Below are 22945 nucleotides of genomic sequence, written 5' to 3' on the forward strand. Positions count from 1 at the left end.
GCAAAATGGCCGAAGGGTAATCTGGGAGGAGGCTGCTGGCCGGAATCTGGTGAACCTATTACCTACCAGTAAGTAGATCATTTTTACGAGGTCAAGGAATTTAGGAAAATGCCTTTTTGCAGGTTTAGATTGAAGTGAAACCCTTTACCCTGCCCTTTCCCCAGCTGGCTATAGGGCAGTGACAGGAAAGGCAGGAATGATATGACAGAGGGCAGCTTGTGCCAGTGACTTCTGCTTAAACATAGAGCTCCGAGGCCATGTCCTGGCACAGGTCTGAACTTGAGGCCTTGTCCACCTTGCCTTGTATTTGCCATGTCACTTTCGTCTTTCCCCTCATATGCGTATGAAACAGAGAATAAATGCTTTTACGCCCTGGATGGCCACAGATTCTATAATCGCCCTGTGAAGAAGACACGTGCCACTTCTTAGGAACTGAGGCTCAGAGAAAGTAAATGACATACCCAAGATCCAATAGCTAGAAAGTGGAAACCCCAAGACTGGAGCCCAGCTCTGCTGGCTCTGGGCCCAGTGCTTCCACAGTTTCAGATGACTTCTTCCTTGGGCCGTGGATTTGGGCTTTTGCTAAGAAGGAAAGGTTCCCCGCAAAGGACCAAAGGATCCTTAGCCTCAAGCTCTCTTCCTTTTCCTGACACCCCTTTTCATGTGGGACATGAGGAAGCCAGTGGTGGCAGTGGAATGAGCCCCAGCTCCAGAGTCAGGAGGTCAGAACTCTCCTATGACTCTGTGCCATCTCTCCTGTGACCTTGAGCAGGTCACTGTACCTCTCAGCATTTTGGAGTCCTTGTCTACCAAAGGGAGTCATATTCCTCTCCCTGCCTACCTCTTGGGTATGATGAGAAACAAAGTAACAAACAATGTCAGAAATGCTTTGAGAGCCTTAAAAACATGCTAACAGATGCAAGGCATGATTCTGAACATCTTCACACAAAAATGAGGGCTGGCGGCCCTCAGATTGTTTCTTTCATTCATTCACTCAATGCTGGAAAAGTGTTTATTGAATACTTCCCCTGTGCTAGAAACTGTGTTAAGTACTGGGGACCCAACAAAATCCAGGCTATGAGGAATTCAAAGGGAGGAGACACAGATCTAAACAAATAATTGGCACATAGACGTGAGGGCTTTTAAAAAGATGTCCACAATTGGGGAGACCTTTTACTGAGGTGTCCAGAGGTGCTATGAAGTTTAGAGAGTGGTACCGTGAGCAACAATTAGAGCCAGAGAAGTTTCCACATAAGGAGAATGAGAAGGAGGGTTCTAGGGGTGGGGATGGAGGGGGAAGGGCAGAGGAAACCATGTGCACATGGCATGGGGGAGTATAGTTTAGTGTAGCTGGAGCACAGGGTATTGGAGGGAAGTGTGGTGACTGTTTCTCATTGTTGGGATGGAGCCTAGCGATCACCCTGGAGTTCTCTTAGGTGTGTATGTCTGTGTGTATTGGCTGCAGGAAGAAGCCCACGTAAATAAAATTCAGTGACGGAACTTCGTCATGAGATTCCACGGGGAGAGGGGAGATTTTTAGGAAACAATCTCAGCTACTAGCTGGACATGCTCTGGATCCCTAACCTTCCAAGTCAGTGCTGAGCTATTCAGATTACAACCTGAGCTCCAGGGTCCCACCCTCTCCATGAGCACCTCGTGTTGGTTGTTGGTGGTTCCTGAGAGACAGAGGGTCCAGTTGTATTGGTTTGCTTCTGACCGATGTAACGCCCCATCAGGCAGAGTTTTGAGCCCAGCCACCGTGGTACGAGTTGGTTTCCATACTCGGGCCCGGCATACATCAGGTCATCCCATCCTTGGTTCAAGCAGAATTGGTTTTAATCATAATCCACTACAACCTTATGCAGAGAGAACTCCTCAGGACACCTTCCTCAGGGGTACTATGCGTGGGGCAGGTACTCAGCTTTCCAGAGCTCACCTCCTGGATGGTATTTAATCTGCATAGACTGCATTGTCTATTCTCCGAGCCCTTTTCAGTTGTGACATTACAGTTTGTAGCTGCCATTTCATGACTTTTTCTCTTCCTTAATTTATCTTGATTTTGATCCAATTTCCCCTACGAGAGCTTTGTGGATTTCTCCCTGAGACAGAGAGAGTGGAGACTTTAGTGATCACAAGTCCAACTTACTTCACCGATGGGGAGAGTGAGGCCCAGAAAAGGCAACAGACTTGCTCAAAGCCGCACAGCAAGTTCACTGCAGGGCTAGGCCTAGAACAAGTCCCTTGACTCAAGTCAGATTTTTTGGTTGGTGCATAAAGGTACTTCTGTGCTATTGAGGTGTTCAGGAACCCACCTGCTGTGTACGAGGCAGTGGGCTGGATCCTGGGAAGAGGCAGGCATATAATCCCTGTCCTCTAGGAAGCCTACAGCCAGGGTGTCGGAGCACAGATAGAAAAAGATAGCTGTCCAATTACAAACGGCCCTGGAGGAAGCCAGGCAAATTAGGAGGTTAGGCAAATTTTACTATGCCCAAGGGAGAGGTCTGTAAACCTCTGAATACCTGCCTGACCCTCCGTGATGTTCTGAGAAAGGTGATCATCAAGATTTTTTATGTTTCAGGCTTGTGAGAACCAGACAGGCGACAGCAGGCCCCCTGGACCCAGCCATAGGCCAGCAAAGAGCAGTGAGGAGCCTGAGGGAATGGAAAGGGGTAAGATTGGGGACCTGGGTGCAAGGGACCTGTCCCTTAAGCCATCTCTTTTTGCAAATCCCTACTAGCAGCCCAGAGCAACTAGGGAGAGGGACGGGGTCTTTGAAACACAAATCACCAGTGATTACAAGGCCATTGGGCGTAAAGGCTGTCTTTCCTCTCTCCAAGGGGATAAGATTTATAAAGGATAAGTAGTGTGTTTTTATCTAGCTGGCCCAGGTGCCGCCCATGCAATGGCTAGAGGATGCTGTCAGAGGCAGGGAGTGGCAATTGACTGGTTTCCAGAAAGGCAAACTAAAACCCAGCTCCAAGGTAAGCTCTGGAGCCTGGACCCTGGCAAATTAGTCTTTTGGCCTGGTTGCCATGGAGACAGACAGGCAGCAGCTGCGCGGGAAGAGGGACCAGCAGCTTCACCAACATCTAGGATTGAGACAGCCATGGTGGGGGAGGGGCTCGGCACCGCCCTCTCTCCCCCAGATACAGAGGTTCCTGTCTGCCCCCCAACATCCAGACTCGCAGGATCTGGTGAGTTGCCAGGGTCACAAAAGGAGACATGGCAGCGCTGGCTCCTGAAGCCCCAGTTTTCTGCTTCCAGGCCAGTGCCCTCCCGCTGCCCCACAGTTGCCTCCTGCTCAGCTTTTGGAGCAAACAGACCTTCCAGCGCTGAGCTCCTGGGCCCCGGGAGGGTCCCCAAGCTCCCTCTTTGGAGGGGATAAGTCATTGGAGGTGAATCCCAGAGTGTTCGCCACCAGAGGCCAGTTTGGCCCCGTGCTCTGTTGCTGTCTTTCTGGAAAACCTGGCAGGGGCTGTGACCAGCCATTGTCTGGGAAAGGAGCTTGAAGCTGAGCCCAGAGGGAACTCGGTAAATGATGGGGTTTATTGTTCCCTCATTTGACACTACACTGATATCATTAATTTGTGGCTTCAAGCCCTGTCCTCCCTAACTAGGAGGAAAGAGTCCTGGCTCTCCCCTCCTATGGGTTATTTCTGGAAATTGAAGGTAGGAGAGAGGGGGCCTGGGATCCAGATCGCCCAAGTCCACTTTCCCTGCAGAGCGGCTAGGAGGTCGTGTCTCAGCGTCTCGGTTTCCTCAGAGGAGAAACGAGGTTGGTGTCCTGGTGTCATCTGGGGCTTTGCGCTCCTGGGCATTGCACGTGAGCAGGGTGGTCACCGGAGAATAGAGCCCTAGTGTGGAGGGACAGCAGAGAGCTGGGGAAATGCAGAGGCTACTGCCTACCAGGAGGGCTTTTGATATTGCTGTTTTAATTATGGAGGTAGTTCATGGGTGGGCATAATTAAAGAAAATGTCAATGCCAAGGTATATAAAGTAAATTGAGAAAATGGCCCATCACCTTAAGTCCCAATCCCTCATCCCTGCTGGAAACTACTGATAATTTTGTTGTGTATCTTTTCAGATCTTTCTCTATGCTTATACTTTTGCCCCTGTTATTATTATTTTTTAAATCACACGAATGCTATGAGAACACATTTTATAAAAGATGCAAACACCACAGATAAATGTAGAGTCAAAAGGAAAAGTGTTCTTTTAGTGTATTCCCTTCGCCAGAGGCAGTTACTGTTAACAATTTAATGTCCTTCATATATTTATGTCCAAACACAGTTTCAGCCTTCCTTTCTTCAGCATAAATGCAGTCATAACATCCATATTGTTCTCCAAGTTGCTTTCCCTGCCACAATAATATGTTACTCTGCAGTTTTTTTTAATGTTGGTTTACCTACCCCATTCTCCATAACTGCTGCTTCATATTCTGCATTATGGATGTTCTGTACTTATTGAAGTGGTCTCCTTCGATAGATGCTTGAGTTGTTTATGATCTTTTGTTATTAATAATAACACTTTGCAAACCTGTGCATCTATTTATGCAGGGTTTATTTCTAGAAGTAGAATTGTTGGGTTAATATGTCTGTATATCTTTCATTTTTCTAAATACGGTGGGGATTTATTCTTAAATTTTGTTTTTTAAAGATTATCTAAGACATAGATGCCCATTGCAAAAAAGTGGGTAAGTATACAAAGCTATATAGGGGGGAACAAAGTCACTCACAGTCCCTCCACCCAGCAGTTATGACTGTCTACTTTTCGGCAATTATTGTCTATGCCTGCTATTGTTACAGTGATCAGAGCATATTGCATAGATACTTTTCCACCTGGTTTTTTTTAAAACGTAATGCTATAAGCATTCTCCTACGTCACTAAAATATTTTTGTAAACACGCTTTCTGTGATTTTATGACAGTATTATATGTACATACCATAATTTTCTTTTCTCTGTTGTTGGACTTTTTAAAAAAAATAAATCTATTTATTTATTTTTGGCTGCGTTGGGTCTTGGTTGCTACTCACGGGCTTTCTCTAGTTGCGGTGAGGGGGGACTACTCCTCGTTGCAGTGCGTGGGCTTCTCATTGTGGTGGCTTCTCTTGTTGAGGAGCACAGGCTCTAGGCACGCAGGCTCAGTACTTGTGGCACACAGGCTCAGTAGTTGCGGTGCTCGGGTTTAGTTGCTCCGCGGCATGTGGGATCTTCGCAGACAGGGACTGAACCCGTGTCCCCTGCATTGGCAGGTGGATTCTTAACCACTGTGCCACCAGGGAAGTCCCCCGTTGTTGGACTTTTAAGTTGCCTACATTTTTCTCACTATGATCACACCTCAGTGAATATCTTTTTGCATAAATCTTTGTGTAAAATCTAATAATTTTCTTAAGCTACATTCCCGAAAGGAGAATTACTGGGTCTAGAGGTAGGAATTTTAGTGAATCTATTTTTTTAAGTTGAATTTTGAATTGCTAATACGTACACATGGTAAAAGTTCCAAAGGTACTAAAGATTACACAATGAAAAAAATGTCTTTCTCCTAATTGGTCCCTCGGCTGTGGTTTTCCTTCTTAAAGGCAACACTATTACCTGTCTGTGTATCTTTCTTCTGGAAAAAAAAATGTATATATATATATTCCTCTTTCCATATAAAACTTGTAGCACATCATATACATACTTTTTTCTCTTTTCACTTAATATTTCTTGATGATTGTTCCATATGTAAAATAGAGAACTGCCCTATTTTCTAGAAATACTACATAGAATTTCCTTAAATGGAAATGGTTAATCAATTGGTACATTGGTACATTTTTAGGTTGTTTCCCATCTGTTGCTATTCAAGCAGTGCAGTAATGAGTGTCCTTCCGTATATACCATGTTCTCCATGTGTTAGTGCATCCATCTGCAGAATAGATTCCTTTAAGCAGAATTGCTGGGTCCTAGGGAATATGCATTTTACATATTGATAGTTATTGCTATCTCTGCAGAGGGTGACCATTTCCTCATTAAAGGGTGTGGACAGTTTTTTAAGCTCTTGATTCAAATGGCCAAACTGCTTTCCAGAAAAGTGTTACCCATTTACACTCTCACCAGCAATACAGTGTCCTGTTCACTCCTCCCACTGAGTAAAAATAGCATGGTGATGTTTGCAGTGTTATTTTTTCAAAAGGATTACCAAAAGTAAGCAAATAGTTACTTTTTAATACTTTTTTAAATAAAATAAATTAAAAAACAGGATCTGGGAGAAATTCCTGATCCCAGTTTTGCCACTGTGTGCGTGACCCTGGGAAATTACTCATCCTCTCTGAACCTGTAATGTCTTAGAGTTTTCATGAGGAGGAAATGAGATAATACACCTAGTACAGTGCTTGGCACATAGCAAGGGCTCAAAAGGTGGTAGCTAAGAAGAAACTTTTGTTAAGGAAAATTAACAAAAAATTCCAGCCCTCCAAGTAATCCCGACTGTGAGGGGAAGGGAGCCTTCCAGGCTCTTTAAGTGGCCTGGGCGGTGCCAGCTTTGTTCTTTCCCTCAAATTATCCCACTGATCTTTCCTGCCTTGGGGAGGAAAAAGGAAATCTGGCCACACCAGCTCCTGGGGAGAAACACCCCACGCCAGGACTGGCTCTTAAGAGGGGCTGGGGTCCGGGACCTCACCCAGCTTCACCGGATGCCTCTCGGAGGAGCCCAAGCAGAGTTTAGTCGTCGCCCTCCCTGGAGGTCCCTTTCGCGGAGCTGACACCCTGATCGGAGGCTGGGGAGAGAGAAGTGCCGGCCCAGCCTTCCATTGCTCCCTCAAAGCGAACGGCAGACGGCCGCTGCCAGTGCTTCGGTGGGCGCGGCTGGGAGGTCCCGGTGAAATCTCCTCTGTGCCGTTCTCTGCGGCTCTCGCCCCCTTCCAGCCCCTCGGCCGCCGGCTGCAGGCCCTGCCAGAGGCCGCCCACCCTCTCTGAGGTGCTGCAAGTGGCAGGGAGGTGTCGCCAGGGCTTGGTGTTGGATGCTGCGGTCCGGCTTGGCGAGCCTCTGCCCGGATTCAGGGCGGCCACTGTGGGCTCCACAAGCCCGGCGAGGCTTGGCCGCCCCCTCCTCCCAGAGGAGCTGCTGCCCTGAAAAAACAGGCTGCTGGAGACGCCATTTCTGGTCCCACCCTGTGTCGGCCGAGGAAGAGCCAATCACCATCCTTGTGTGCAGCTCTGAAAACTGCAGGTAGAAACTGCCTCGGGTAGGAGAAAAGATCTGAAGGGCGAAGCCATCTTCTGGGAGGATTTGCAATCATTTCTACTAACAGTACAATCACCATGCTGGAGAATTTTAGCCATGCCGTCCCCGCCCACCCCCCTTACACTGGGGTCTTTCCTGGATTTTCCAGGGAGAGCTAACAGGGGCAATACGGCGTGGTGTAAAATTGTGCCTCGGGTACCAGCTGAGGAGGGGTCTAGCCTTGACCCTGAACTTAGCCTGTTCCGTGACTGTGAGAAAGCAGTACAGCCCCAGGCCTCATTCGTCTCATTTAAAAAAATGTAGGGAAGGAATAATATAAGACAACGTCAAGGATTGGTGGGGTTGTGGGGAAATGGATTCTCTCGATTTGTCCTTATCTAGTAAAACCGAAAATATTCATACCCTGTGCCCTGACAATTCTCTTTCTTGGTTTCTACGCTGGAGAAATACTTGCACATGTATTCAAGAAGGCTGTCCATTGCACGACCATATCTAATAACAAACCCTTGAAAACAGCTCACTGGCTATGAATAGGGAAAGTATAAATAAAATAAGGCCCGTATTCATAATGAGTCACTATATTGCTGTTAGAAGGACTAAATTAGATCTATATATGCAGAGACGTGCATAGAGTTCAAAATCTATTAAGTAAAAACAGTTGTAGAATAATGTATACAACATAATACGGTTTTTGCAACATATCAAACAGAACTGTGGGTTTTCTGTATCTTCAAACATATGTAATAAGAGAAATTTTTTTTTTTTAATGAAAGGACTGAAAAGTGACTTTCTCTAGGGAGAGGGGCAGAGAGTTGGGATAGTGAGCGGAGGTGAACAGTAACCTCAGCTTTCTTTGTAAATTCTAATTTTTTTCTTTAAAAAATGACAGTGCATTCCTATATTAAGGAATTTTAATTTTTATGTAATTATTTATTTATGGCTGTGTTGGGTCCTCGTTTCTGTGCGAGGGCTTCCTCTAGTTGTGGCAAGTGGGGGCCACTCCTCATCGCGGTGCGCGGGCCTCTCACTATCGCGGCCTCTCTTGTTGTGGAGCACAGGCTCCAGACGCGCAGGCTCAGTAATTGTGGCTCACGGGCCCAGTTGCTCCGCGGCACGTGGGATCCTCCCAGACCAGGGCTCGAACCCGTGTCCCCTGCACTGGCAGGCAGACTCTCAACCACTGCGCCACCAGGGAAGCCCTATATTAAGGAATTTTAAACTGCATATTCATAAAGAAGACACTGGAAACAAATGTCAAAATGTAAACAATGGTTTATTCCAGGTGATGGAAAATATGTGTTATTTTCTTCTTTGTACTTTTTGGGGTTTGTTTTAGTTTTTAAAAATGCAGGGATAGGGCTTCACTGGTGGCACAGTGGTTAAGAATCTGCCTCCCAATGCAGGGGACACGGCTTCGAGCCCTGGTCCGGGAAGATCCCACATGCTGCGGAGCAACGAAGCCCGTGCGCCACAACTACTGAGCCTGTGCTCTAGAGCCTGCGAGCCACAACTACTGAAGCCTGCACGCCTAGAGCCGGTGCTCCGCAACGAGAGAAGCCACCGCAGTGAGAAGCCAGAGCACGTCAAGGAAGAGTAGCCCCCACTCCCGACAGCTAGAGAAAGCCAGCGCATAGCAGCAATGACCCAATGCAGCCAAAATAAGTAAATAAAATAAATTTTAAAAAAAGAGAGAGAGATCTAATGCTATTTTATAAGGAAAAAGAATGCAGAGATATTTGTACACCAGTGTTCGTAACATCATTATTCACAATAGCCAAAAGGTGGAAACAACCCAAATGTCCATCTAAGGACTAATGGATAAACAAAATGTTGTGATAGAATATTAGCCTTAAAAAGGAGGTAAACTCCAACATGTGCTACAACATGGATGAACTTTGAGGGCATTATGCTAAGTGAAATCATCCAGCCACCAAAAAACAAATACTGTATGATTTTGCTTATATGAGGTACTGAGTAGTCAAAATCATAGAGACAGAAAGTAGAGAGATGATTGCCAGGGGTTGGAGGGAGAGGAGAGGGGGAGTTATTGTTTACTAGGGATGGATAGAGTTTCAGATCTACAGGAGTTATGGGAATGGATGGTGGCGATGGCTGCACGACAACGTACGTGTATTTATTTATTTATTTAGTTTTGGCTGTGCCGCGTGGCTTGAGGGATCTTAGTTCCCAGGCCAGGGATCGAACCCATGCTCCCTGTATTGGGAACGTGGGATCTTAACCACTGGACCACCAGGGAAGTCCCTATGTGTACTTTAACAGAATTAAAAAAAAAAATTTTGTAAAAAAAAATTCAGTAGAAGACATAGCTGTTTAACAAAATCCTGCTATCAGCCATTCCATCAATCTAGTAGAATACATCATCAAATTTAAGATGTTGTCAACTGCAGAATGCACCATTATTTCATGTAATACCAAGAAAGAAAAACTGGTACCAGTTAAACTCTGATATCAACCGATTAAAAGACATCCCATTCCAAAGATGGTAATTTTTAAAGTGCATCTTAGATTCAGTAGAATATAGTAAGCAGTTTATACACTAAATGATCACCTTTTAAAATCCACCTGCAAAGTTCAGATTGGTTTTTAACTGTAGCACACCTGTCCTTTGTTTTTTGAACAGACTGTGTTTGCAAACCATCTCAGAAAAATAAATGGTGACTTGTCTACCTAAAAAAAAAAAAAAAAAGGCAGGGAAGGGGTTCAGGAGTGACTGTGTGACCCATCAAATCCCTCAGCTCAAGAGCCTGCGATCCTGTGATTCTAGTCATCATCCTTAAAGTCCTCGCCCTACCCTGAAGGGCTTTCAAGGGCCCTGGTGCTCCGGCCTCCACCCACTCCGCAGTCTTGGGTGCAGTCTCACCAGTTGAAGCCGGAGGGCTCCAGCCAGGGCAGGCCACTTGCAGTTCACAACTGTGCTAGGCTCACTCTCTCTTCTGGGCACTTATTTGTGCTCTTTCCTCTTCCTGGCACCACGTTCTCTTCCTCTCAGCCTGCAGACTTCCTTCAGGTCTCCCTAGCTCAGCTGCCCCTACCCCTAGCAGGCCTTCCCTGCTGTCCCTCCCCTGCCTAGGTTAGCCGCTGCTCCCTGTACCCTCTCAGTACTCTGAGCTGATTGCCATTTACTGTGAGCTCTTGGGACCAGGGACTTGCCTTCCTCATTACTGTACTCCCAGGGCCTAGCGCAGGGCTGCCATCTCAGAGTTCCTTAGTGACTATCTGGTAAATGAATGTCCAATTAGGATCAAAAGCAGCAAACTCTTCTCAGGCTGTTTCCTGGTATTCATTCTAGAGACTCTGAAACTCTGGGGGTTCCACTTGCATAAGGTAAAGGACAGAACCAGGATTTGAACCCAGACTATGGCCCCAGAGCCCACACTCTTAACCACTATGCTTTAAGCCCCTAATGCCTCAATTTGTTCATGAACAAAATGTGTACAGAGAGCCTACTATGTGTCAGGCACTGTTCTATAGTAATAAAGAAAACGGACACAGCCCCGATTCTCACGGATCTCACATTCAAGTTGGTGGTGGAGGAGAGACAGAAATAAATACGTGTATAATTTGCCTATTTGTGATAAGAGGGAGGGAATATACAGGACAATGGGAGGAACAGGTTGGAGGGTGGGGGAAGATCAGGAGTTCAGTTCTGGACACACTTGGTTTGAAACACCTAAGAGACAACCAAGTGAAGATACAGAGTAGGAGTTGGATAAATGTCTAGAGCCCAGGGTGTAAGCCTAGGCTAGATAATACAAATTTGGAAATCAGCAGCATAGATGGTATTTAAAACCATAGGACTGGGACTTCCCTGGTGGTCCAGCGGCTAAGACTCTGCATTGCCAATGCAGGGGGCCCAGGTTCAATCCCTGGTCGGGGAACTAGATCCCACATGCTGCAACTTATTATCCCATGTGCTGGAACTAAGACCCGCCACAGCCAGATAAGTAAATAAATAAACAATTAAAAAATAAATAAATGAAAATAAAACCATAGGACTGGCTGAGATTGCTAGGGATGTGATTGTGTATAGAGAAGAGGTCCAAGTACTCAGTCCTACCATACTTAGAGGTGAAAGAAATGAAGAGAAATAGCAAAGGAGACTAACAGGGAACAGCCAGGGAGGTAAGAGGAAAACTAAAAGAGTGTAGTACCCTGTAAGCCAGGGAATAAAGTGACTCAAGATCAACAGCGGCACGGATGACGAGACGTGGAGTCGGCCATTGGGTGTGGTAATGTAGACGTCATTGGTGATCTCGGCAAGCAGTGTCTGTAGACAGAGGTGGAGCACGCACCTGCATGAGGAGGGTTTAAAGAGAAAAGGCAGAGAGGAGTCGGAGACAGCAACGAAGACGGCCCTTTTGGAGCTTGTCGTTATAAAGGCTGAGCAGGGAAATGGGGGACTCTGGAAGGAATTATCGGTAGGTTTAAGGCGGAATGAGTAGCAGCCTGGAAATACGCTGATGCAGGGAAGACGGATGCAGGAGAGGGATGTGAGACAAGTATGGGTCCTAGGTCCTCCTCTTCATACTTCTACCCCTCCTCTTTCTCCAGCTTTGTTTCCCTGGGCTTTCTCCTGCTTTCTTCTCCTTGCCCCACTCTCTCTTCTTGTCATGAGCCACCACAGTCAACTTTATCTCTGCGAGCATGCAGTGCAGCAATTCACTCTTTCTGGAAAGTTAGCCAGGTTTTATCTTGACCTTTCTTCCTACAAAGCAGTACTCCATCAGCCCACTAAAACAGGATCTTTTCTGTCCCACACGAGGATGACCACCAGAGGCCCCAGGAGCCTCTCCTTCTGCCTGTTGTCATATACCACCGGTATGGTTTGCCTTTTCTTTGGTGTGTATCTTGTGAACCCAGCTGAACTGTAAGGACCTTAAGGACAGGGACTCCACATGATGCTTCTTTGGGTCCCTCATGATACCTAATTGGGTGTTGTGCAGAGTATTCATTTACTCAACATTTATTGAGTACCTGCCGTGTGCTGGGATCTGTGCTAGGTGATCCAGATCAACAGTCCCTATCCTCAAAGAGCTTGTGGTCCAGACAGGAGGCAGACGTGTAATCAAATAATAGCAAATAAAATGTTGAGTGCTGTACTAGGGAAATGTAGGGTGCAGTGGAGGCTTAGAGAAGGAAGAGGTTAACTACATGGGGGATGGACAGGGAAGACTTTAGGGGGTCTTCCCTGGGGGTGGCAATGAGAAAGCACTTGAAAGATGGCCAGGAGTTTCCTGATCAACTGGAGGAGAGAGGGTATCAGGCAGAGGGAGAGTGCAAAGTCACAGAGGTGTAGAACAGCACGGCATGTTTGGAAAAGGACAGGTCTTTTGATATGATGGTACAGTGGGGAGGGGCACTGCAGGAACAGTGGTGGGAAAGGATCCTGGAGAGACAGAAAAGAATTGGATTGTGGAGGGCTGTGTGTGCCAGGCTAAGGAACTTGGCCTTAATCCCATAAAAGGGAAGGATGGGATCAGACTTTTAGAGAGAACCCCGTGGTGACTGTGGAGTAGAGGTTGACTTACTTTTGGCAGTCATGGTATTAGAAACAGTTTACTTATATTTAATTAGATGCCGATATTTAAAAATCAGGCGGTTTCACAAGAAATCCTAAATTCCAGCTTCTCTAGCCACACATTGTTCTATGATAGCCGTCAGCCAAAGCTAGGTGGGAACCTTCTGTTATGGATTGAACTGTGCCCCCCGAAGATGTTGAAGTCCTACCTGTAACCTTGAAAGTGACCTTATTTGTAAATTGGGTCTGTGCAGATAGATGATCAAGTGAAGATGAGGTCACCAGGACAGGCCTTAATCCAGTATAACTGGTGTCCTTATATAAAGGGGAAATTTAGACACAGACAGATGCACGTAGAGGGAGACAATGTGAGGACATGGGGAGAATGCCATCTATAAGTCAAGGAACAGCTGGGACTACTAGAAGCTAGAGGAGAGCACAGCGCATTCTCCCTCCCAGCCCTCAGGAGGAACCTGCCGTCATCTTGATTTTGGACTTCTGGCCCCCAGAACCGTGAGATGATAAATTTCTGTTGTTTAAGCCACCCAGTTTTTGGCACTTTGTTAAGGCAGCCCCAGGAAAGCAATGCTCTCGCTTAGATGGGGCCCGCACTCTCCGGTGATTTGAGTTGGTAAATGCCTATGCTGGGAATGGATTCGAGGAAGGGGACGGACTGAAGACCATTTAGTAGGTGGTCTGTGGAGATCCAGTAAAGTGGCGGGGAAGGGGGAGCGGTCGGTGAGAGCTCCGCAGCGCCAGTGCTTACTGATGGATGTAGGGCTTAGCACTAATCCCAGAAGGTCTGTGAACCAGCTCTGAGTTCCAGAGCCGCATCATCTGCTCTTCTTTCCCTCGTGTATTTTCTCTTCCACAGCATCCCACCCTTCTCCACCTGACGCCTCAGCCACCTCCACCTTCCGGGCTTGAATTCTACTCAGTGTATGACTTTCACCCTGCCTCGGAATGGGTGTGATTTCAGCAGCCTTCATTTCAACTTCCTGTGACAGCTGTAACCTCAGTTCTCACTGAATTACTAAGACTGCTGATAAATGCCAACTGCTTGGAAGTTTTTATAAGTAACTAGGAACGTGTTTTGTGCCAGGCCATGGGAAAATGGGCTATGGAATGGCCCAGAAATTTAATGAATTAAAAGTAACGAGTCAGGAATTCCTTGACAGTCCAGTGGTTAGGACTCGGGGCTTCCACTGTGGGAGGCCCAGATTCCATCCCTGGTCAGAGAACTAAGATCCCGCACGAGCTGCGCAGAGCGGCCAAAAAAAAAGTAACTCCCTGCTGTTTTTAGGCCCATATGTGTCCATTTAAGAAAAAGACTAGATCTAAGATGAAAATCACCCTCCCAGCCCCATGTGGGAAGAACGGTTCATTTCCCTGTTCAAAGTCCCAACAGCCCAGCAGAGGGTGAGTGCTTCTACCTCACCATCCCCATGCCATCGCCACCTTTCGTGTCATATTTTGATTATTTGGAAAAGGTTGATTGGAAGGAACAATAGAAAGCGACCTGCCCCCCCCACCAAGCCTCCCCACTAAAAGAAATGTCACTGGCTAAGGAAACAGGATGCTACCTGTGAGGTGGTATCCTGAATAGGATCCTGGAACACAGAAAGGACCCCCATGGAAAAATGGGGAATCCCGTTGAAGCTGGCCATTTGGTTAATAGTGTTGTACCAGTGTTAATGTTTTAGTTTGGATAAATGGACCATGATTATGTAAGATGTTAACGTAGCGGGGAGCTGGCTGAAGGGTCTATGGGAACTCTGTGTACTACCTTTGCAACTCTCTGGAAATCTAAAATGATTTCAAAATTAAATTTTAAAAACAAGTTAAATATATATATATTTAAATGTCTCTGCGATAATACTGGTCCAGAATATACCCTTAGTTATGCTGTCTGACCCTCAGCCCTAAGTGTTGTTTAATGGCCAAAAAGACATCAGCCAGATGATTTGGCATTTGCCGACAGTCTATTCATGGCACTGTAAGGATACCAAGGCAAAACCATATAGAACCCTGCCCTGAAGGAGTTTACTCTCTAGTGAGGGGGACAAACATATGTATAAATAGCTACAATACCTGGAGAGAATGTGGGGATCAGAGAGATTGATCAAGACCTTGAAGGTGGAGAGAATTTCAATAGAGACAAAGGCCAAGGACTCAAGGCTGGGGGTTGGTGTCAGCAAAACGTATAAGGTGTGTGACTTTCCAGGGAGATGGGAAGAGTCCAATAAAGCTGAAACTCGGAGGGGTGGGGGGAAGTGGGGACAGAGGTCTTAGAGACGTAGAAGGACCTAAGCTCAGTGAGGAGGAAAAAACTCCTTTCTATTTTTAATATATAATTGTTTTATCATTAATAAAAGGAATATATGTTGGAAAATCCAGACTATTTTGCCCCCAGAACAAATATTTTGGTGCATTTCCTTCATTATATTTTGTTCCTTGTCGTTGAGCTCATACTATACACACAGTTGGGTAGCCTTTGTTCATTTGTTTCATTTAGCTTAATATCACGAGTCTTTCCCCATCTCATTTAAAAAGAATCTTAAAGCACGAAGGGAGGTCACTTTCCTCTTAATGCAAGAATCCTTCTTCACCATCTTGGTGGCTGGCTGACAGATCTTTGTCTGGACACCTCTCCTAGCCAGGATCTCATTCATTCTTTGAGACATCCATTCTATTGTTAGCTAAGTCCAGTGACCACAGAGTTCTTCCATGCATCTTAATTGTGCTTCCCTCCAACTATCCCTTTTTGAAGATGACAGATCTTCAAATACATCAAGAATCAAAGAATTTCAGGGTTTAACTGATCTTGAGGTAGGTTGCAGTTACCACAAATGCCATGCCAAGGACCCTTGGACTATAATCCAAGGGAGTCATCACTTTTTTTTTAGGTTTCAGGAATTTTTATTTTTCTCATGTAATGTGCCCCAAAGTTTAATTCATCAAATGTTTTCAAGCAGAAAAGTCGTGTGATCAGAGCTTTGCTTGATGATAGCTGTCACTTATTGAAGGTTTATTAGGCATGAGACATAATGCTAGATACTTTACACATATTATTTTATTTAGTCCTGACAACAACCCTATGAAGTAGGGGAATTCTCCCCATTTCACAGATGAAGAAACGCAGGACCCAAAAGAGGAAGTCACGTGCCCAAGCTCACACAGTAGTAACTGAACAGTACCTACAGCATCATTTAAAGCACAGATTCAAATTCCTGCTTGTGTAACCTTGGACAAATGTCTAAAGTTCTCTGGGCTTTCTTCCCCCCATTCGTAAAATAATAGGGTTAGGCTGATAAAACAGTTAACAGTGAGAGCTAAAAACACAGACTTGGAACCTGACTGCAAAATGTCTGTGCTTCTCTGTGTGTGGACTAGTTGGTTAAGTGACAATCTCTTTGCAGGCCTGCTGCTAACATTTGCCAGACCCAAGTCAGAAGCCCATATACCTTACGTCTAAGCATTTAAGAGTTATAAATCAAGCTAACAAACCATTTTCTAAAAATATATGCTTTATCCTTGTACTTTGACAAGTATACCTCCAAAGTAACTTAGAAAGCCAGGTTTTGAGTTGAGAATTCTTGGGTTCCTGGGAGTTCCAGGTCAGACTGTGGCCGAGCTAGATCCCTTCTCTTCCTATTTCTGGCTCCTGTGTGCACTCCCTACCCCCCAGCCCCCATGTGCAGGACTTATCCACACCCCTTACGAGCAGCCAGCCTACAGGGGTGTACTCATTGGCAGGGAAGTTTTGCCCTTGGGAGGATAGACCCAGGGAAGGGGCTGGTGCAGTTGCTGAAACTGGACTCTGGCCATTTGGACAGGGAATTCTGGAGTCCCGGTTCCCAGAGTATGGTCTAGAAGGGTGCCCAGGCTCAGGGTGGGCATGGCTCCTTGGCCCCAGGGGACTCCTCGCCTATGAAAATGGGCACAGCTGGAGCAGGGTCAGAGTGAAGCCCTTTAAAGTGCAGGGCCTAGGACAAGGACCCTGTTGACAAGTCTAGGAAGATACTGTCTCTTTGTGCCTTAGTTTCCTTTAGAGTGACCAACTCATCAGGGTTTGCCTCGGGCTTTCACGGTTGTAGCACTGAAAGTCCTGAATCCCAGGAAAAACCCTTAGTCCCAGGCAAACCGGGACAGTTGGCCACCCTCACTTCCTCATCTTTACAATTGGGTTAATAAATCTCATAAGATTGTTCTGGGGATTAACATGAGTTAACAAACATGGAGTGTTTAGACCAGTGCCTGCCATGTGGTAAGCAGTCTATAAGTATGTTGGCTATTATCATATTTTTCAAATTTCTTCATTGTAGCAAAATATATATAACATAAAATGTACCATCATAACCATTTTAAAGTATACAGTTCAGTGATATTAAGTACATTCATAATGTTATGCAACCAACACCACCATCTATCTCCATAACTCCTTTCATCTTATAAAACTGAGACTCTATCCCCACTAAACAATAGCTCCCTATTCCCCCTCCCCCCACCAGCCCCTGGCAACCACACTTCTACTTTCTAGCTCTAAGATTTTGCCTACTCTAAGTATTTCATAAAAGTGGAATTAGGGACTTCGCTGGCACACCAGTGGTTAAGCCTCCGCACTTCCACTGCAGGGGTCACGGGTTCGATCCCTGGTCGGGGAACTAAGATCTTGCCGCCACAAAATGTGGCCAAAAAAAAAAAAAAAAAAGAATAAAAAGAAAGTGGAATCAAACAGTATTTATCTTTTTTTGACTGTCTTATTTCACTTAGCATAATATCCTCAAGGATCATCCGTGTTGTAGCATATGTTAAAATTTCCTTCCTTTTAAGGCTGAATTCATGTTCCATTGTATGTCTACACCACATTTTGTTTATCTATTCATCTGTCAATGGATATTTGAATTGCTTCCATGTTTTAGCTACTGTGAATAATGCTGCTATGAACATGGATGTACGAATATCTCTTCAAGACCCTGCTTTCAATTATTTGGTGTGTATACCCAGAACTGTGCTTGCTGGATCATATGACAGTTCTATTTTCAATATTATGATGAACCTCCATACTGTTTTCCACAGTGACTGTACCATCTTACATTCTCACCAACAGCGCACAGGTTTCCAATTTCTCCACATCCTCATCAACACTTATTATTTTCTGTTTTTTTGATAGTAGCCATCCTAATGGGTATGAGGTGATGTCTCATTGTGGTTTTGACTTGCATTTACCTCATGATTAGTGATGTTGCTTATTTGCCATTTGTACAGCTTTTTTGGAGGAATGTCTATTCAAGTACTTTGCCCATTTTCTTTCTTTTTTAAAAAAACTTTTCATTGAGGTATAATTGACATATGACATTATGTTAATTTCAGGTATACAACATCATGATTTGATACTTGTAGCAGCAAAATTGTTACCATAATAACATCTAATTAACATCTGTCACCATACATGTTACAAAAATTTTTCTTCTTGTGATGAGGACTTTTTAAGATATACTTTCTTAGCAACTTTCAAATATGCGATGCAGTATTATTAACTATAGGCACCATGTTGTACATTACATCCCCATGACTTATTTATTTTATAACCGGAAGTTTATACCTTTTGACCTCCTTCACCCATTTCACCCTCCACTCTGGCAATCACCAAGCTTTTCTCTGTATCTGTGAGCTTGTTTTTTGGTTTTGTTTTGTTTTGTTTTAGATTCTACAGATAAGTGAGATCATACAGAATTTGTCTGACTCATTTCACTTAGCATAATGCCCTCAAGGGCCATCCCTTGGCCCATTTCAAATCAGGTTGTTTTGTTTTGAGTTACAGGATATTAATCCCTTGTAAGATATATAATTTGCAAATATTTTCTCACTTTCTGTGGGTTGCCTTTTTACTCTGTTGATATTGTCTTTTGATGCACAAAATTTTTAATTTTCCTGAAGTCCAATTTTTCTTTTTTTGCCTGGTGTCACACTAAGAAATCATTGCCAAATCCAACATCATGAAGCTTTTGCCCTATGTTTTCTTCTAAGAGTTTTATAGTTTTAGGTCTTATAATTAGATCTTTGATTCATTTTGAGTTAATTTTTGTATATGGTGTGAGGTAAGAGTCCAACTTCATTTCTTTGCATGTGGCTATCCAGTTGTCCCAGCACTACTTATTGAAAAGACTATCCTTTCCCCCATTGAATGGGTCTTAGCACCCTTGTCAAAAATCATTCAACCGTATATGCAAGAGTTTATTTCTAGGCTCTTTATTCTATTCCATTAGTCTGTATATCTGCCTTTATGCCAGTACCACACTGTTTTGACTCCTGTAACTTTGTAGCAAGTTTCTAAATCAAGAAGTGTGAGTCCTCCAGCTTTGTTCTTGTAGCTACTATCATTTTAAAGGTTCCATTCTATTAGAAAATGCTAAGTTTCTATAAGTGGAAGCTTGAGTGAGAAAGAGGGAAGAGTTGAGTTTGACTGAGGTTTTAGATTTGGAGGGCAAGGGTCTAGCAAAGCCTCTAGCAGAATGGGGAAGTGAGGTATGGTTGGTGGGAAGATGTTAGTTCAATGTGGGTCTTATAGAATTTGAGGACCTTATGGGGCATCCATGAGGAGATGTCCTTTAGGCAGCTGGAAATGTTTTTTAAAGTTCAGGGGAGAGATGGAAGCTCAAGAAGGCAAATAGGGAGTCATCCCCATAAAAGGAATTGTTGGAGGAAGGCATGGAGGTAGATAAGAGGGATGAAGGTTAGAACATAGAGTGAGAAGATGGCAGGGGCAGTGACATCTAGGCCCCGTTCCACCTACACATTTAATGTGTGTGCATTTTACCATATTTTGTTGACTCACATATGCCATTTATTTTTAAGATAGCATTATTTTATATGCCACTAAGAAAATATGCTGTCAGCAATTATGACCTGGTACTTATGGACTATGAGCACACTGATTTCAAAGATACACAAATGTGGGGGAAAATACATCTTAGAATGGATTAAATAAAATATATGCCAGCCACTGTGTCAGGCATCATGGAGAGGGGAGTGGGATACAGCTATGAAGAAGACCCTGCCTTCAATAATCTTCCAATCTCATGGTGACACCTGCAGATACTTCTACCACAAGACTGATTGAGACAGTGATACAGTGCAGGCACCAGAGCTGTTCTGAGATCAGCTGCTGCTTTTCAAGTATTGAGAGGAGTTATTAATATAGACTGAACTGACAGCCATGTCTTTCCTGGGATTTCTAGTCCTCCCCCTCCTTTTCCCTAATGCCTGAAATTTCTAGGAACAAAGCCTTTCCATCCTTTTTTTTTTTTTTTTTTTTTTTTTTTTTTTTTTGCGGTACGCGGGCCTCTCACTGTTGTAGCCTCTCTCGTTTCGGAGCACAGGCTCCGGACGCGCAGGCTCAGTGGCCATGGCTCACGGGCCCAGCCGCCCCACGGCATGTGGGATCTTCCCGGGCCGGGGCACGAACCCGTGTCCCCTGCATCGGCAGGTGGACTCTCAACCACTGCGCCACCAGGGAAGCCCCATCCATTTTTTAATGAACTGAGATAATGAATTAAAACACCATTGTTTTGTGGTGGGTGTTGAATTGGTACAACTCCTATAAAAGGCAATTTGGAACTATCCAAATTACAAATGTATTTGCCCTTTGACCTAGCAATACCACACTTTCAGATATACTTACCCACATGGAAAATGCTGTATATACTAGCTTGTTTATTACAGCATTGTTTGAAATAGCAAATAGTTGGGAATAACCTAAGAGCCATGGATGGGGCACTGGTTAACTAGATTATGGAACATTCATACATTGGATCCCAGATCCAGGAAATACTTGATGTATGAACAGGGAAAAGATCACTGATATGTACTGTTAACTGAAAGAATGCTAAGTGCAGAACAGTTACAGCAGACTGTAATAAAATACCATTTTATTACGAAGTGGGGAATAAGTATACATAGCTAAAATTTGCTTATGTACGCATGGAGAAACCCTAGGATACATAGGAAACTGATAACAATGGTTAAGGTTGGGGAGGTGTAAGTAGAGAATCTGGCAGATGGGGATAGAGAAGGGAGGAGGACTTCCTATACTTTATTTCTAAACTATGTGAATGTGTTGATCTATTCAAAATGTTACATTAATTGAATTTTTAAAAATACCCCATAGGAAGAGTTAAGCCAGTGACAATGATTCCCACCGAAAGGAGAAAGTCTACTAGTCATCATTCATTCATTTATTCAGTAACCTATAGTAATCAAGAAACTTCTCTAGCAATAATGGTTAACAAGTCTCAGCACTGAGATGTGCCAGGCATTGTGCTAAGCACTTTCACATACATTATGTCATTTAATCCTCACCACCTCTATCTGGTGGAGGTGTCCAGCACCAGAAGAGGAAGCTGAGGATGAGAGAAGTGGTTCTTGCCTAAAGTCAACTGCAAACATCCAGGCCCCACCATCTGGGGCCAGGCTCAGTTCTGGGCAGGCACTAAGGATACCAAGACAAGGACACAACCCCTGCCCTCGTGGACTTAGTTGTCTAGTGAGGGAGACAGACAAGTAAAATAGCCGATTCACAGACAGGTTTTGAACAGGAAAAGGAGTGTTAGAGCACGATGCCTAAGGATTAGGGGACAAAGGAAACAGTGAGGCTGGGGACAAGGAGAAAACCTCTCCCACGACACCCTTTTGCCGAGGACAGGCCCTGTAAGCAGCAGTGGAACCTGGAGGCGCCTCTGTGGCAGACAACCCTGCAGCCTCAGAACCAACAATGAACAAAGGCTGCCGGTGCTCTGTAAGAACAGAGCAGATCTGACAACAGCCCAGCTTGTTTGATCAGTGTAGACATCCCTTCTGCACTTTGAAGCCTGAAGCGCTCTCCTTTAGCTGTCTACACAGATCAAATAAGCTGGATGGCTGCCATATCTCTACTTCACTTTGTGTTAAGCCATAGTCGCAGCCAGCTCCACAGCAATTCGACCAAACCATCTGAGCAGAGGCAAAAATAATTCTCATGGGCAAAGACAGACAAGTCCAAGATGTGAACATTAACTCCTTGCTGCCACTTCAGGAGGGAGTGGATTTTGAAGTTAGTTTTAGGAAGCTTCCGAGAAGGGGGCTTCTGCCCCTCTCCAAAGTGAAATGGCAAAGCTGTTTCCTCTCCTTACAGTCTGAAGTCCTTCCTATTCCAAGGCTCATACACGAACACTCCTAAGAGTTGACAATTGGAACTTCCCTGGTGGTCCAGTGGTTAAGACTCCGAGCTTCCACTGCAGGGGGCACGGGTTTGATCCCTGGTGGGGGAACTGAGATCCCGCCTGCAATGCGATGTGGCCAAAAAAAAGAGTTGACAATAGATAGCTGTGGTCTAGTTCTTAGAAAAGCAGCCCCATCCTAAAGAATAGGATCATCCCACCGGACACATTTTTATTCACAGGATCATTCTGGGGGAAACCTTACTCCAGCCCCCTCAAGTCATCAAGCAGCAGTGGGGATCTCAGGAAATCCTTGTCATAGAGGCTGGCAGGGCCAGGCTTCTATCAACAAACCCAGGAGCCAAGTGGCATCGTTAAAAAAAGATTAAAAATCTACATGAGTTCTAACATCTTCATTCCTAGCTGTGGTTTCCATGGAAATAGACATCTGCTCCAGGGAGAAAGAAAAGGTGGGGGGAAGCGGTATAAGTGCTTTAAAATAATCAGTGTTTTGAAAGATTTATTTTTTTTTCTGTCATAACATTAATAGTCAGAAATGTGAGATTTTTGTGGCAATTTCTTGTATCAAAAAAAAGTGTATCAAATGGGTGGGACCTTCCTCTGCAAACCTCCAGATCAAGTACAAAGACTTCAAGATAAAGGCTGGTTCAGGGGATAGCAGACCTCTTGGCCTTGGGTTTCTTGCTTGTGTGTGTTGCCTGCCAATCTGTCACTTTTCAGTGAGCTCTTATCCCCACTCCTCTTCCTAACGATTTCTGAGATTTTGCTCAGAAAATCTGAAAGATGGAAACACCTGGCTGTTTGGTGGCTAAGTTTGGTCTGAGAGGGAGAAGGCTCTCAGGGTTCAGAATCTGAAGTATTCCTGGTCCTGCTCACATGCTAAGGGAAAACCACTTAGACTGGGGGCGGGGGAGAGGCCGACCCCACACAAGGACGATTGTTGGAGAAATGCTGCAACAAGCATAT

The sequence above is a fragment of the Leucopleurus acutus genome (genome assembly GCF_964270905.1).
Source record: "Leucopleurus acutus genome assembly, chromosome: 2".
In the NCBI taxonomy this organism is placed as follows: Eukaryota; Metazoa; Chordata; class Mammalia; order Artiodactyla; family Delphinidae; genus Leucopleurus; species Leucopleurus acutus.